Genomic DNA, 14,938 nt, shown 5'->3' on the forward strand with positions numbered 1-14,938 from the left:
GTTATGTAGCCTTTCTATCATATGTGTCACAAGGATGTAAAGTTCCTTGACACTATAAAATATAGCAGTCTCTTTTTGCCACAGGTCCTGTGTGGCTCAGGAGTGCCCATATAGCTTGCTTCTAGAGTATAATCTTCTTTGGGCTACATCATCCACCCTGGATTTCCCATTTGGTTCCTTGGTCATTTGGAGTGGGGGTTGGAGGAGAATTAAGAGCATCATCTTTAGTTACATAAGTGTCAGCATCTTTTGCCTTAGCATGCTCTGTCACTGCCAGAATGTGCATGTACTGAGACATCCTGGCAAGGAATGTGTGATTGTAGGTTCTTTGGCTTTTTATACATGCCTTTTTGTGCATGTCTGCATTAATAGATACACCAAGATACCACCGAATGGAAGAAAACATAAAGCAGGTCATATTTACAATGGGCAGGCAGAGGTGAACATTGTTGTAGAGCAAGCAAATAAGATGATTGTCCACGTGGCAGTCACTATTGGTAGTCCATGCGGAGGAGCATCCAGTGTGACTCTTTTCCATTGTACCCTTTTTTAAGCCAGGATCTTGAAAATGAAATGGTCTAGGGGAGCCCTCATGTACAGTGGTGCTTAAAAGTTTGTGAGCCCTTCAGAATTTTCTGTATTTCTGCTGAAATTTGTCCTAAAACTAGGTTATATTTTCACACATTTTCATCTAAAAAGTAGATAAAGAGAACCAAATCAAACAAATAAGATGAAAAAAATAGATGTGCTAATTTTTTAATGAGGAAAATAATCCAATATCATATATCTGTGAGTGGCAAAAGTATGTGAACCTGTTCAAACAGTATCTACAAAATATGTGTGTGCTATATAAGTAACTATTAATAAATAATAAATATGCAGATGTAGCTGGCATCATCTAGCATTTAAATCTGGTAGTTGCATCCATGATTGTGCGCATAATTGCTCCTGTGGCCCACAGACAATGCATTGTCTAATTATAGGTATGACTGGTTGCGGCAAGTCGCTCCCGTGATGTGCGTATCACGTGATGTGCGTACACTTGTGCATACACATCCGTGATAGATGACTGGGCTACATCTGTAGTAGAATTTTTAAGTAGACTGTTTTCCACACCAGCTTGAGGTTGCATGCATCTGTAACAACCAATCATGTAAAGTGCAGTACTCCGTCCCTTTATATAGCTACAACTAATAGGAGCCATCACTGTCTTCATGAAAGCTGCCAACTTCATCTGACAGGAGCTCTGTACACTCACTGTGGAAATGGATGCCAGGCTAGGGCTAGTGTTACAATATGTCATCAAAGTGGTGAAAATAGCCAAGTGGTTAGAGGGAGGCTACACTGGAAGCTGGGATCCCAGTGGACCATCATTCAGCTGGCACACATGAGTGAAATGCAGTGGTCATGGTGTCATCTACAGTGTGTCTTTAAATGGATCTGAATCTGGTTACACGAGTGCTATATGTTTAACAATAATATACTCTGATACATGTTTTATCTCTTTTTTTCATCTTAAGTTTTTATCTGGAGCCTGTTTTATCTGTTGGAAATGCGATTAATATTTAGTGCCTACTGTATGTACTAAGAACATTTTTTATACTGAGCAATATCCTTCTGAAGTTATAGGAGCTAATATAGGAATAAAAGTGATATTTCACAAATAAATAATACATTTAATAAAAAACATAGACAATACACACTGAATCCGTAATAAAATGTATGAGCTTAGCGAATGTAAAAATCAGGTAAGCAGTCTATGGCCTGTCTATCAGCTTCTATAGGGCCTAATTCAGACCTGATCGTAGCAGCAAATTTGTTAGCAGATGGGCAAAACCATGGGGGTAATTCAGAGTTGATTGAAGCAGCAAATTTGCTAGCAGTTGGGCAATACCATGTGCACTGCAGGTGTGGCAGATATAACATTTGCAGAGAGAGTTAGATTTGGGTGGGTTATATTGTTTATGTGCAGGGTAAATACTGGCTGCTTTATTTTTACACTGCAATTTAGATTTCAGTTTGAACACACCCCACCCAAATCTAACTCTCTCGGCACGTTATATCTGCCCCCCTGCAGTGCACATGGTTTTGCCCAACTGCTAAGAAATTTGCTGCTGCGATCAACCCTGAATTAGGCCCCATGTGCACTGCAGGTGTGGCAGATATAACATGTGCAGAGAGAGTTAGATTTGGGTGGGTTATATTGTTTCTGTGCAGGTTAAATACTGGCTGCTTTATTTTTACACTGCAATTTAGATTTCAGTCTGAACACACCACACCCTAATCTAACTCTCTCTGCACATCTGCCCACCCCCCTTCCTGCACTGCACATGGGGGGTAATTCCAAGTTGATCGCAGCAGGAATTTTGTTAGCAGTTGGGCAAAACCATGTGCACTGCAGCAGAGCCGGCCCTAACCAATATGATGCCCTAGGCAAGATTTTGGCTGGTGCCCCCTAGTACCACCGCTAGTTCCGCCTCTGACCCTGCACCCCTTTCCCAGCACCATCACCCCCCACCCATAGAAGTTCTTTTTTTTGTTTACCTACCCCCTGTAATTTAAATAAGAACAGTGTACACATTCGGCGCACAGCCAAAAAAGGTATGTGTTTTTGCTGGCAAGGGGCATGGCCACACAATAGTACCCCCAATTCAAATTATGCCTCACAGTAGTGCAACTTTATTCACAATTTATCATACAATAGTGTCCCTTATTCACATTACACCACACCATATTGCTCTTTATTCTCATTACACCACACCATATTGCTCCTTAGTCACATTACAGCACACCATATTGCTCTTTATTCCCATTAAACCACACAGTAGTGCCCTTTCTATACGTTACTCCACATAGTAGAGCACCTTATACACATAATGCCACACATTGGTAATGCATTTATACACATAATACCACACAGTAATGCCCCTTACACATATGACACACATTATTAATGTCCTTATAAACATAATGCACCTTACACATTATGCCAACCCTTATTAATGCCCTTATACACATAATTTCCCTTACACATGCCGCACATTGTTAATGCCCTTATACACATAATGACACACATAATGTCCCTTAAACATATGCCGCACATTATTAGTGCCCTTATACACATGACACACATAGTGCCCCTTTAACATATATTACACATTATTAATGCCCTTATACACATAATGACACATATAGTTCCTGACGTGAGTCAACTGGCAGCTCTGCTAATGTGGGGTGTCTATTTTTTATGAAAATGCATATTATTTGCATTGCTATGTGGCTAGGATGCACAAGCAGCTTCTGCTGATTAAAATTATATGTGGCATGCCTAAATATTGTGTGCGACTGTGGCTGTATCTGCATGCGAAATGCTACACACAGAATATAGGCATGTCGCATATAATTTTAATCAGCAGAAGCTGCTTGTGCCCCTAGGCATACCAGATGCCCTAGGCAATTGCCTAGTTTGCCTATGCCTAGGGCCGGCTCTGCACTGCAGGGGAGGCAGATTTAACATGTGCAGAGAGAGTTAGATTTGGGTGTGGTGTGTTCAATCTGCAATCTAATTTGCAGTGTAAAAATAAAGCAGCCAGTATTTACCCTGCACAGAAATAAAATAACCCACCAAATCTAAGTCTTTCTGCACATGTTATATCTGCCTCCCCTGCAGTGCACATGGTTTTTCCTAACTGCTAACAAAATTCCTGCTGCGATCAACTTGGAATTACCCCCATGGTTTTGACAATCTGCTAACAAATTTTCTACTTTGATAAGGTCTGAATTAGGCCCATAGTTATAATATGTATAATCAATCAAATTGCTTAGTAAAAGAAACTTTGTTTCAGTATTTTGCAGCAGTTGTTAAATTGCGACACATGCAGTCTACAGTATATCAGGTTAATGCTTTAAAAGTTAGTACTAAGGGGATTACTAGTGTTTGTTAGCAAACCAAAAAAGTAAGAAATTGGGCAAAACCATGTGCACTGCAGGTGGGGCAGATATAAAATGTGCAGAGAGAGTTGTAGATTTTGTTTCTGTGCAGGATAAATAATGGCTGCTTAATCTCTACACTTTAATTTAGATTTCAGTTTGAACACACCCCAACCAAATCTAACTCTCTCGGCACATTTTATCTGCCCCACCTGCAGTGCAACATGGTTTTGCCCAATTGCTTACTTTTTTGGTTTGCTAACAAACCTGAATTAGGCCCTAAAAGTGATGTTAAGAATGTCAGGAATCAATACAATACAACATTAGTAATGTTGCAAAACTCGGTTACGTCCTTCAGGTAAACATGCTGTGCAAAGTAAAATACTGTAGGGGTCTGTAATATTAGCCTTTTTATCAAATAGTGATACTTGTAAGTTCCTTTAAAAGTTCATAGCCCTTTTAACATTAAAAGACCAGCAAACTGGACTGGTCTACAGCTGGGATAATGGTGGTAAAAATAGGTATAGTCTCAGCTTAACAATAATGGGGGTCATTCCGAGTTGATCGCACGTAGCAACTTTTTGCTGCCCATGCGATCAACTAGACGCCGCCTATGGCGGAGGGCTTTTTTGCATAGCAAGGCTGCAAATGCTTGTGCAGCCGTGCTATGCAAACATTTTTGTGCAGTTCTGAGTAGCTTTCTACTTACTCACCCGCTGCGATGTCTTCAGCCTGTCCGGTCCCGGAATTGATGTCAGACACCCGCCCTGCAAATGCCTGGACATGCCTGCGTTGGACTCACCACTCCCAGAAAATGGTGAGTTGCCACCACGGAACGCCTTCCTGCTGTCAATCTTCTTGCGATTGCGGCAGCAATCGCTTTCTTCGTTCTTCTTTTCATTGCCCAGCGATGGCCGTCGCTGGGCAACGACGCGCCTGTGCATTGCGGCCACCGTGCATGCGCAGAACCAACCCATTCGCACCGCTGTGAAAAACAGCAGCATGCAAACGAGTCGGAATGACCCCCAAAGGTAGTTAGCTGGTGTGCACAGTTGAAAAGCACTAAAGGGGTTAACATCAGTGACTCTTCCAGTGTGTGTACCACCTTCTGTCTGTGTTACCTCCAGTCTTGCTGTCTTACTCTGAGCTCAGATGGAGGTGTACAGTAGGTTGCTGCAGTCACCTCTTGTGCTAGGATACCATCTGCATCAGCTAGTGTCAGCACAGTATGTAAGGCTGTATGGACTAGAGCACAGGTTCTCAAACTCGGTCCTCAGGACCCCACACAGTGCATGTTTTGCAGGTCTCCTCACAGAATCACAAGTGAAATAATTAGCTCCACCTGTGGACCTTTTAAAATGTGTCTGTGAGTAATTAATACACCTGTGCACTTACTGGGTTACCTGCAAAACATGCACTGTGTGGGGTCCTGAGGACCGAGTTTGAGAACCCCTGGACTAGAGCATAGGTCTGCAAACTCGGTCCTCATTACCCTACACAGTGCATGTTTTGCAGGTCTCCTCACAGAATCGCAAGTGAAATAATTACCTCCACCTGCGGACCTTTTAAAATGTGTCTGTGAGTAATTAATACACCTGTGCACCTGCTGGGTTACCTGCAAAACATGCACTGGGTGGGGTAATGAGGACCGAGTTTGCAGACCTATGGACTAGAGGAATTTCAACTTCAGACAAAAGATTCCACATGTGTCAGGTGGGGCTGACTGCTGGAGTACCCAATCGGTGAATAGACAATTCCACAGAAAAGGGGCATGGCTTATCCCTATTATGTCACAAAAAGGGTGTGGCTTTATGTGCTTCTCGTCTCCTAAGCTATTTCAAGAGAAGCAATATTCTCATCTCTTGCTCTCTCCTTTTTAAATGGTAAATCATGGCTCAATTAGTTATTTATGCTTAGAGTTAGAAGGAATTCAGAACTTTAGAGTCTCTCCGTGGTGCTGGACAATAGAGACTGAAAGGCGATGAAACATGAGTAGAGATCAGACTTAGAATAGGCCTGGTCAAAAGTGACATGGCCTCATAGTTACTATGAGCTGGAAGTAACGTGGATCAGGTTATGGGAAAAAGCAAATAACCAGTCTTGGATCGTTAATATGCATAATAGCTGAACTGGATTGGGAACATTGGGAACAGTAATATGCGTAATAGCTAAACCAAGCTGGGACAGTCAATATGTGTAGTAGAGGATCCAGGCTTGTACCGGTAATATGCATAGTAGAGGAACTGGGTGGGAACTGGTAACAGATTGCACAACCAATAACTGGGCTGGAAGCGGTAACATATGTAACAAATGACAGGGCTGGAACCGGTAATATGCAGCTGGATCTTATTTAAACAATTTATCTAAACTGGAGGTTTGGGCAGACAAATGGAGAACTAAGAACAATCGGACAGCCTATAAATGAAATGGGGAAATTGTAGGAGAAACAGTAGTTGTTAAAGATTTGGGGGTTCTCATTGATAATAGACTTAGTAGCAGATCCCAATGTCAAAGTTCAGCAACAAAAGCAAATAAGTTGTTAGGATGCATAAAACGGGGAATGGAGACAAGGGATGAGAGTGTAATGCTGCCACTCTATAAATCATTGGTATGGCCACACCTTGAATATTGTGTATAGTTCTGGGCACCACACTATAAAAATAATATCTTGGAACTTGAAAGGGTTCAGAGGCGAGCCACCAAACTGATCAAGGGGTTAGAGGCACTGGAATATGAGGAAAGGCTTACTAGGTTCGATCTGTTTACACTTGAAAAGAGGCGTCTAAGAGGAGACATTATTAATATTTACAAATATATATAGGGACAATACAAGGATCTATCAGGCAATTTGTTTATCAAAAAGGCTCTATACAGGACACGTGGGCACCCTCTGAGGTTAGAGGAGAGAAAGTTTCATACCGAACAAAGAAAAGGGTTCTTCGCAGTAAGGGCAGTAAAAATTTGGAATTCTCTGCCAGAGAAAGTATTAATGGCGGACTCAGTTAATATGTTTAAAATTGGATTAGATAAATTCTTAGCTGAACGAAATATCCAAGGATATAGCATTTAAAGGAAGAGCATGTTAGAAAAAGCATAAATTATAGCTGTTATTTAGATTTATAAACATACCTTAATCTGGGTCATTACAGTTAACTAGTTATATACAGAGTAGTGTAAGAATTATAATACAGGTTGAACTCGATGGACATTTTGTCTTTTTTTAACCTCATCTACTATGTTACTATGATTGAAAATAAGAACTCTGTACTTGACAGGCATACAGTAATGCTGAGCCAGAAAGTCATCTGTAGAAGCAATGTTGCACTGAAGAGCTGTAGCTGTCCAGGAAAGCCTTAAATAGGGTCTCCAGTGTTCCTATTGGTTGCCAGGATCAGCTGAGCCATTTAAGGCTCCTATTGGAGGAAATATGGTCAAGTGATATTTATTGTCGCCATAATCCTATGACATTCATTTCTATCCTCTAATGCACAGGCCTGAATCAAACATTTCAGAAGGAACTCAATAAGTTAAATTATGCACTATTAATGTTTTTGTTCTTAAATATATGCTACTGATTATACTGGTATTTTTTTAATTAGTTATGGCTGCCATGCATATATAGGAGGAAAGCAACAAATTGTGGCTGATCATTTCTTTTCAGCATGGAGTCCATGACAGCACAAAATTTCTTGCCCTTGTTTGAGTGGATGCTATAAAGACACCAGGAAAATGTAGCTGTTAAAATACTTAAAATATTTATGGTATTATTACCATTAAGGGGCATAGTTAACAATGAGTGATATTCTTGTTATCACTTGTTACTTATCTTTAATGGTGCTCCTTGCAATCAGCTCCTGTTATGTGTGTAATAATGGATCCAAATCTTATACAGAATAATTACTTGCCTTATCTGGTGATTTTCCTCTCTCATCATGTCATGTGGGTTCAAAATAAATGTTTTTAACAATTTGTCTTCATAATTAAAAAACATTTCAGATGTGTAAAATCATCAATCACAGGCCTAGATGTGTCATTGTTTCGATAAAATGTAGAGAAAAAAATTACCAGCCAATCTTCTCCTAACTACTATTTTTTAAATGGGATCCAGTAAGGAGAGACCAACGCCAGAACCCCTACACTGATCAGAATGCCAGCATCGACATCCCGAATAGGATCACAATGCCAGCACCAGCATCCCGACTTTCAGGATTCTGTTCGAGTGGGGGGAGGGTTAGGCTGTGGGGGGGTTAGGGTTAGGCTGCGGGAGTGGAGGTTAGGTTTAGGTTGCGGGGAGGGGGGGCTAGGGTTAGGCACCCCTGCGGATGATTAGGGTTAGGCTGCGGATTATGGGGAGGTTAGGTTCAGGCTGCAGGGGAAGGGGGTGGTCAGGCACCACTGGGAAGGGTTAGGATCAGGCTGTAGTGGGGATGGTTAGGGTTTGGCTGCAGTAAGGGAGGGTTAGGGTTGGAGGTTAAGGGGGTGAGGGGTAGCTTGCTTCCCGACCCCTGACAGGATACTAAACATCAGGATGCCGCAGTTGGTAGTTTGACTACCGGCATCCAACCAACTGGCATTTTAGCCCCCAACCTTTTCAAACACAACCTGTAACATGGCAGTTAGGCTGATTGGCAGGTACTTTCACCCTCTGCATTGTATCACTCTCCAAGTGATGACGCATCTAGCACACAATGTTAAAATGTGGAAGCATGTGACTGTGAAAGATGTGACTGAGGAGCATAAATATGTCATGGAGATGAGGGTGCCAGAATCTCAGATTCAGGTCACTCTGTCACATGATTTCAGCAACATTTGAACCACTTTAAGCATCAGCAAATAGGTCCACCTGTCATAGGCCAATGCATATCAAGCATAGGCTCTTCCTCAGGCAGTGCCTATGCTTGATATGTGTTAGCAGTTTTTGCTCCGGCAAAACATACCATCCAGATGATGCCCATGTAAAACATACAACTCTCCGGATATAATAGGCTGTTAGACATAAACTCACACACATCTCTAAAAAAATAATATACTGATCTCAAGACAGCGAGTTTAATGTGCAAATCAGCATTTGAGGCCTATTATCAAAGAAAATGGACATTAACACTAATCAAACCCCTATACAACCCACACCTAGCTCCATGTTACCTGTGTCTGTGTAGTTATGGTGACATTTCTGAACTTCTATGAGCTGTACATGTTTGGGATCTTGACCATTGAGGATCAGTGCAGGAGGAGGGAGCAGAATCATGATTAGATCCAGCATCCCATAAGCAAAGTGCCAGATGTACCTAAAGCTTGCAGTTGGGACTTTGACGACCTCTCAAATCAGGAGGTGGTGCAGGTTTCAGGCTAAACTGCACAAACCTCTTCAACTTAGTGTATATGAGCAGGTGAGAGAATATTTAGAACCTTTATATGGCAGTACCTAATACCTATGCAATGTAGAGCCGGATTAAGGGGGGGGGGGGGGGTCCCGGGGATACGTACCCCGGGCCCCCCTTTCCAAAAGGGCCCCCTGCCACACCACAGATCGGATCTTTTTTCAATCCGATCTGCGGTGCTGCGCTCACGAGCCCCGGCTCCCCGCTGCCCTGTCCCTCCTCCTCCTTCAGTTCAGCGTGCGGTGCACCAATGACGGAGCCGCATGCTTGCTGAGCCGGACAGCAGTTGGACAACTGAGCTGTCGCTCAGCTGCGCTGACTACAGCTCTAAGAAGAGTGCTCTAACAGGTGTAGTCAGGGCAGCTGAGCGACGGCTCAGCTGTCCAATTGCTGTCCGGCTCAGCAAGCCTGCGGCTCAGTCATTGGCGCGCCGCACGCTGAACTGAAGGAGGAGGGATTCTTAGCGCTATATATATATATTATTATTATTATTATTATTATTTTAGTTTTTTAGTCCATGGGGGCCCCCCTGCTCTTTAGTACCCCAGGCCTCCCGGGGCCTTAATCCGGCTCTGATGCAATGTCTGGGCTGCATAGATTATTGTGTGCCCTACACTTTTTCGCTACAGGCTCCTAACAGTTTGTGAGCGCTAGGGTGTCGGGGTTATACAGGACACTCTTCAAGGCATTTAACTTAAGAATTATGTGACTTGAATAAAATATGATGTACACATATCTCATTCTCCTTTTATGAGTCAGGTTGGCAGATCCTATAATTATGTTTTACTCGATAGATGTATTTTTCATATTATAAATACCAGCTATCCTTGTTGTTGTTATTATTATTTGTTATAATTATATATTATTTATATGACTCATCAAAGTGTCTGTCATGCCGTACAGGCAAATTACAATAAAACGCATACAGTAAGTAAAAACATACAAATGTTTTTGTTGTATGTATGTATATATATATAAAGGCAAAAAAGGAGATTGACTCACTGATTGACTCATCACAAAATCTCTTAAACCACAAGGCCTTCAATCTTGAAACTTTGCAGGTAGCTTCTTCTTAGGTTCCAGGTGCTTGCTAAAAACTGGTTTTACAAATGTCACTGCCCAGCCACAGAAATAACCAAAAATGTATGTATGTATGTATGTATGTATGTATGTGTATATGTATGTTCCACATAACTCTGGAATGCCTGCAGAAAGTTACACCAAACTTGGTACACATATGACTTACAATCTGGGAACAAACACTGTGGGGGTAACACACCATTAGCAGTGAGGCAGCAGCATAGAGTATTTCAGTAGACAGCATAACTCTGGAATGCCTGGAGCAATTTACACCACACTTGGTAAACATATGATTTACAATCTGGGAACAAACACTGTGGGGGTAAGACACCGCTAGCACCCCTATGGGTTGTACAGCAGCACAGAGTATTTCAGGAGACAGCATAACTCTGGAATGCCTGGACCAATTTACACCAAACTTGCTTCACATATGACTTACAATCAGGGAACAAACACTGCGGGGGTAACACACCCTAGCACTGCTAGGGTTGGGCTAGCAGCACAGACTATATCAGAACATGCATGATATGTCAGTGATGACAGGGCTTCATGTGACAGTGGCAGTGACATGATGTGAGGAGGGGAATGGAGGTAGCAGGAAGCCACACGCTTAGAGTTATATAGTGGGAGGAGCAGGGTCCCCAGCAGAACAGAGTATATTAGGAGATGCATGATATATGTCAGGAAGGATAGGACTGCATGTGACAGGGTCAATGACATGATGTCTGCAGGGGAATGGAGATAGCATGAACCCATACACTGAGAGTTATATAGTGGAAGTAGCAGGGTCCCCCAGTAGCACAAAGTAGATCAGGAGATGCATAATGTGCTGCCCTATACAGGTTGAGTATCCCTTATCCAGAATTCAAAATCCCACATTTTTGGTTCCCCTACTGAGATTATGACACATATACATATATATTATATTATATATCTAGATAATATATCTAAATATACACATAACATATAATATATATGTTATTATCTCAGTAGGGGACCCAAAAATGTGGGATTTTGGATAAGGGATACTCAACCTGTATAAGAAACTGTAAATAATTTGATCATTTCACAGGGGTACTGACATGATGTGAGGAGGGAAATGGAGGCTGCAAGAAGCCACAGACTGAGAGTTGTATAATGTGGAGAGCAGGGTCCCTTGGCAGACCATCCCTTGGCAGACCAAAAAGGGGTCTGGCCACTACACAAAGTGGGTCGGGGAAGCAAGATATGCCTATGTACTACATCCCCTACCAATGTAAATTAACGAACAACTATAATTCTAATTTACCATCCTCATCCCATAGTGAAACACGGGTATTCAGTTAGTATTTTATAAAGATGCAAAACAAAATGTATGGGATACTCCAAAAACTGTGCAAAAACACTAAGGCAGCTCTATAGAATAAATACACCAAATGGGTGTCTCTCCACACACACCCCAAATATGACAAAAAAATATGGAAAATATGGTGTAAAAGAATCCCACTAAGCACCTGTCACCACAGTGGCATGATATTATAAACCAAATATATACAATACGTTCCTTTATCGTTATTTCCTCCTCAGACGGTATCACACCAATAAGCGTCAGTCAGCATATGAGGAAAAAGAGCAGAACAAATCATGTGCAGAAACATATATTTAATTCCACACAATGCACATTAAACAGTTTAAAATAAAACTCCAATTGACCTGTGAGTGCTGAAGTATAGAACAATTATCAGAGGCAGTGGGAACCGGCCTAAGTCAGTTCAAACCAAGATTTCAAATATCACCAGTTTTCTTCCTGGGTAGGTAATCTGGGAACATCTCACTCCGGTAAGAGGTCAGCTCCAACGGTCCACAGACTCAGTGGAGATCCAGAAGTAGCTCAGAAGTACCAACGCATTTCAACTCTATTCCTTGGGTCTTTTTCAAGGCAATGAATTTAAAAGTCCACCACGGGGTTTAAAAACCCCTTCTATCCAATAAAAATAATCTCTACACAGTTGTAATTCATTAAAATGGTGACGTATCCCTGGTTGCCATGGCAACCATAACCCAACAGTAACTCCAACCTGACATCACTTCCGCCAGGTGCCGCACTAAATGGAGTCCCCCTGAGTCCTTAAGGCCCTTGGGAACTACACTGATCCTTGTATCAACTCCTCCCCCTGTAGCTATAGTAACGGAACTAGTATGCGTAATGTCACTTCCGGAAGCTTACACTTCTTGCACATGCTCAATGAGGATGCCTGTTACATAAACCCCGTGGTGGACTTTTAAATTCATTGCCTTGAAAAAGACCCAAGGAATAGGGTCGAAATGTGTTGGTACTTTTGAGCTACTTCTGGATCTCCACTGAGTCTGTGGACCATTGGAGCTGACCTCTTACCGGAGTGAGATGTTCCCAGATTACCTACCCAGGAGGAAAAATGGTGATATTTGAAATCTTTGTTTGAACCGGTTCACACTGCCTCTGGTAATTGTTCTGTACTTCAGCACTCAGATCATTCGGAGTTTTATTTTAAACTGTTTAATGTGCATTGTGTGGAATTAAATATGTTTCTGCACTTTATTTGTTTTGCTCTTTTTCCTCATATGCTGACTGACGCTTATTGGTGTGATACCATCTGAGGAGGAAATAACGATAAAGGAACATATTGTATATATTTGGTTTATAATATCATGCCATTGTGGTGACAGGCACTTAGTGGGATTATTTTACACCATATTTTCCTTATTTTATAAAGATAACTGCCATCTAATTACTGTAAACTAATTGAATTTACAGTCATTTCTTGATATTTTGAATATCTAAAAATATTGATATTGATACTGATAATATTGAATTGAATGTTGTTTTTATGTTGTTGATTTTTATCAAGATGGTACCATGCATTTTCACTGAAGTTTGATTTTAGCTCTGGATTTATCTGATTATGCCAACATGCCAGTATACTGCAGCTTTCCAAACTATTAAAGTTTTTCCAGAGTTGTATCTGAACAAACTAAATGAAATATTCTAATACTGAAGATCTGAAGGCTAAATCTGTGACTGATTATACTGCACAGAATAGGTTTGCTACTGTGAGACCAGAATAAGAGCTCCGTGTAGAACCTTTAATGAACAGCCAAGATTTTTCAAAGTGTTGAAAAAGCTTTTCCTTATCTTATTTGAAAAGCTTTTTATCCCTTAATCAGTGCCAATGTTAATACATTTTTATGCATTTAAGTAATGCTTAGCTCATGGTTTAAAGTTAATATTATAGTTAAACCAATCCATGCATCCACAACGATAGATCCATCAACAACATCTTTATGTAGAAAAATTATAAAATGATAAATGTATAGTTTATGTTTGACAGACATGGGTAGAGCAAGCAAAATCTCCATCTGAGATAATGTCATTTATTATATTAATGTGTTTTTCATCAGTTTGTAGAAATCTTTAGCCAAAAGAAATATAAAGTTAAAAAATTAATCTAATTTTATTGTAACATAATAAGAACAAGATGCAGGCATGTAATTGCTTTGATTTTCATGCCACAATATATCCAGACACTGAAACACATCTTAGTTAGGGTTAGTGCAAGTAACTAATGTGTAAATTACCAATTTAGGACAGTCCTCAATAGTAGCACAAGTACCATGATATGTTTGTTAAACAAGCTCATTAAACAAATTCAGTTATGGTATAATGGACATTTGGGATATGAAAAAAGATATCTGTTGATATTACTTACTTACCCAAAGCACAAAATAACTGACAATTCCAAGAGAAGACTTCTTTCCAATATAACAGCACTGGGCCTTACAGCATGAAGGAGGATCTGGCAATTCGTGTTCACTCTTTGTTGCACCCTCTTTGTGCTTCTCAATCTCCTCTCCTCTAACCTAAGCGGGTGTCCACGTGTCCTTTGTGATGATCTTACCAAAAACAATTACCCTGCTAGCTCTGTGTATTGACCCCTTATATATTTCTAAATGTTAACAATGTCCCCTCTTAATCTCCTTATTTCCAGTGTAAACATGCCTAGCCTAGCAAGCCTTTCCTCATATTCTAGTGTCTCCATCCCTTTAATCAATTTGGTCGCCTGTCTCTGAACCTTTTCTAGTTCTAGGATATCCTTTTTGTAGTATGGGGCCCATAATTGTGCACAGTATTTGAGATGTGGCCTCACTATTGATTTATATAATGGGAGTATAACACTCTCATCCCTTGCATCAATTCCCCACTTTGTGCATGCTAATGTACCTTTTTGCCTTTTTTGCTGCATTCCTACTTTGGGTACTACTGCTCAATTTGTAATCTATGTGAACACCTAAATCTTTTTCCAGTACAGAATCCCCTAGTTTTCCCCCATTTAGTATGTAAGTAATATTGTTGCTCTGCTACCAGAGTGCATTACCTTACATTTGTCTATACTGAACCTCATTCTGTATTTTGCTACCCATGTTTCCAGTTTAAATAAGTTGTTCTGAAGAGACTCAGCATCCCCCTCAGAATTTATAACCTTACACAATTTGGTATCGTCTGCAAAAATGTACACTGTGCACTCTAGACC

This window comes from Pseudophryne corroboree, chromosome 6, assembly GCF_028390025.1.
Source record: "Pseudophryne corroboree isolate aPseCor3 chromosome 6, aPseCor3.hap2, whole genome shotgun sequence".
Taxonomy (NCBI): domain Eukaryota; kingdom Metazoa; phylum Chordata; class Amphibia; order Anura; family Myobatrachidae; genus Pseudophryne; species Pseudophryne corroboree.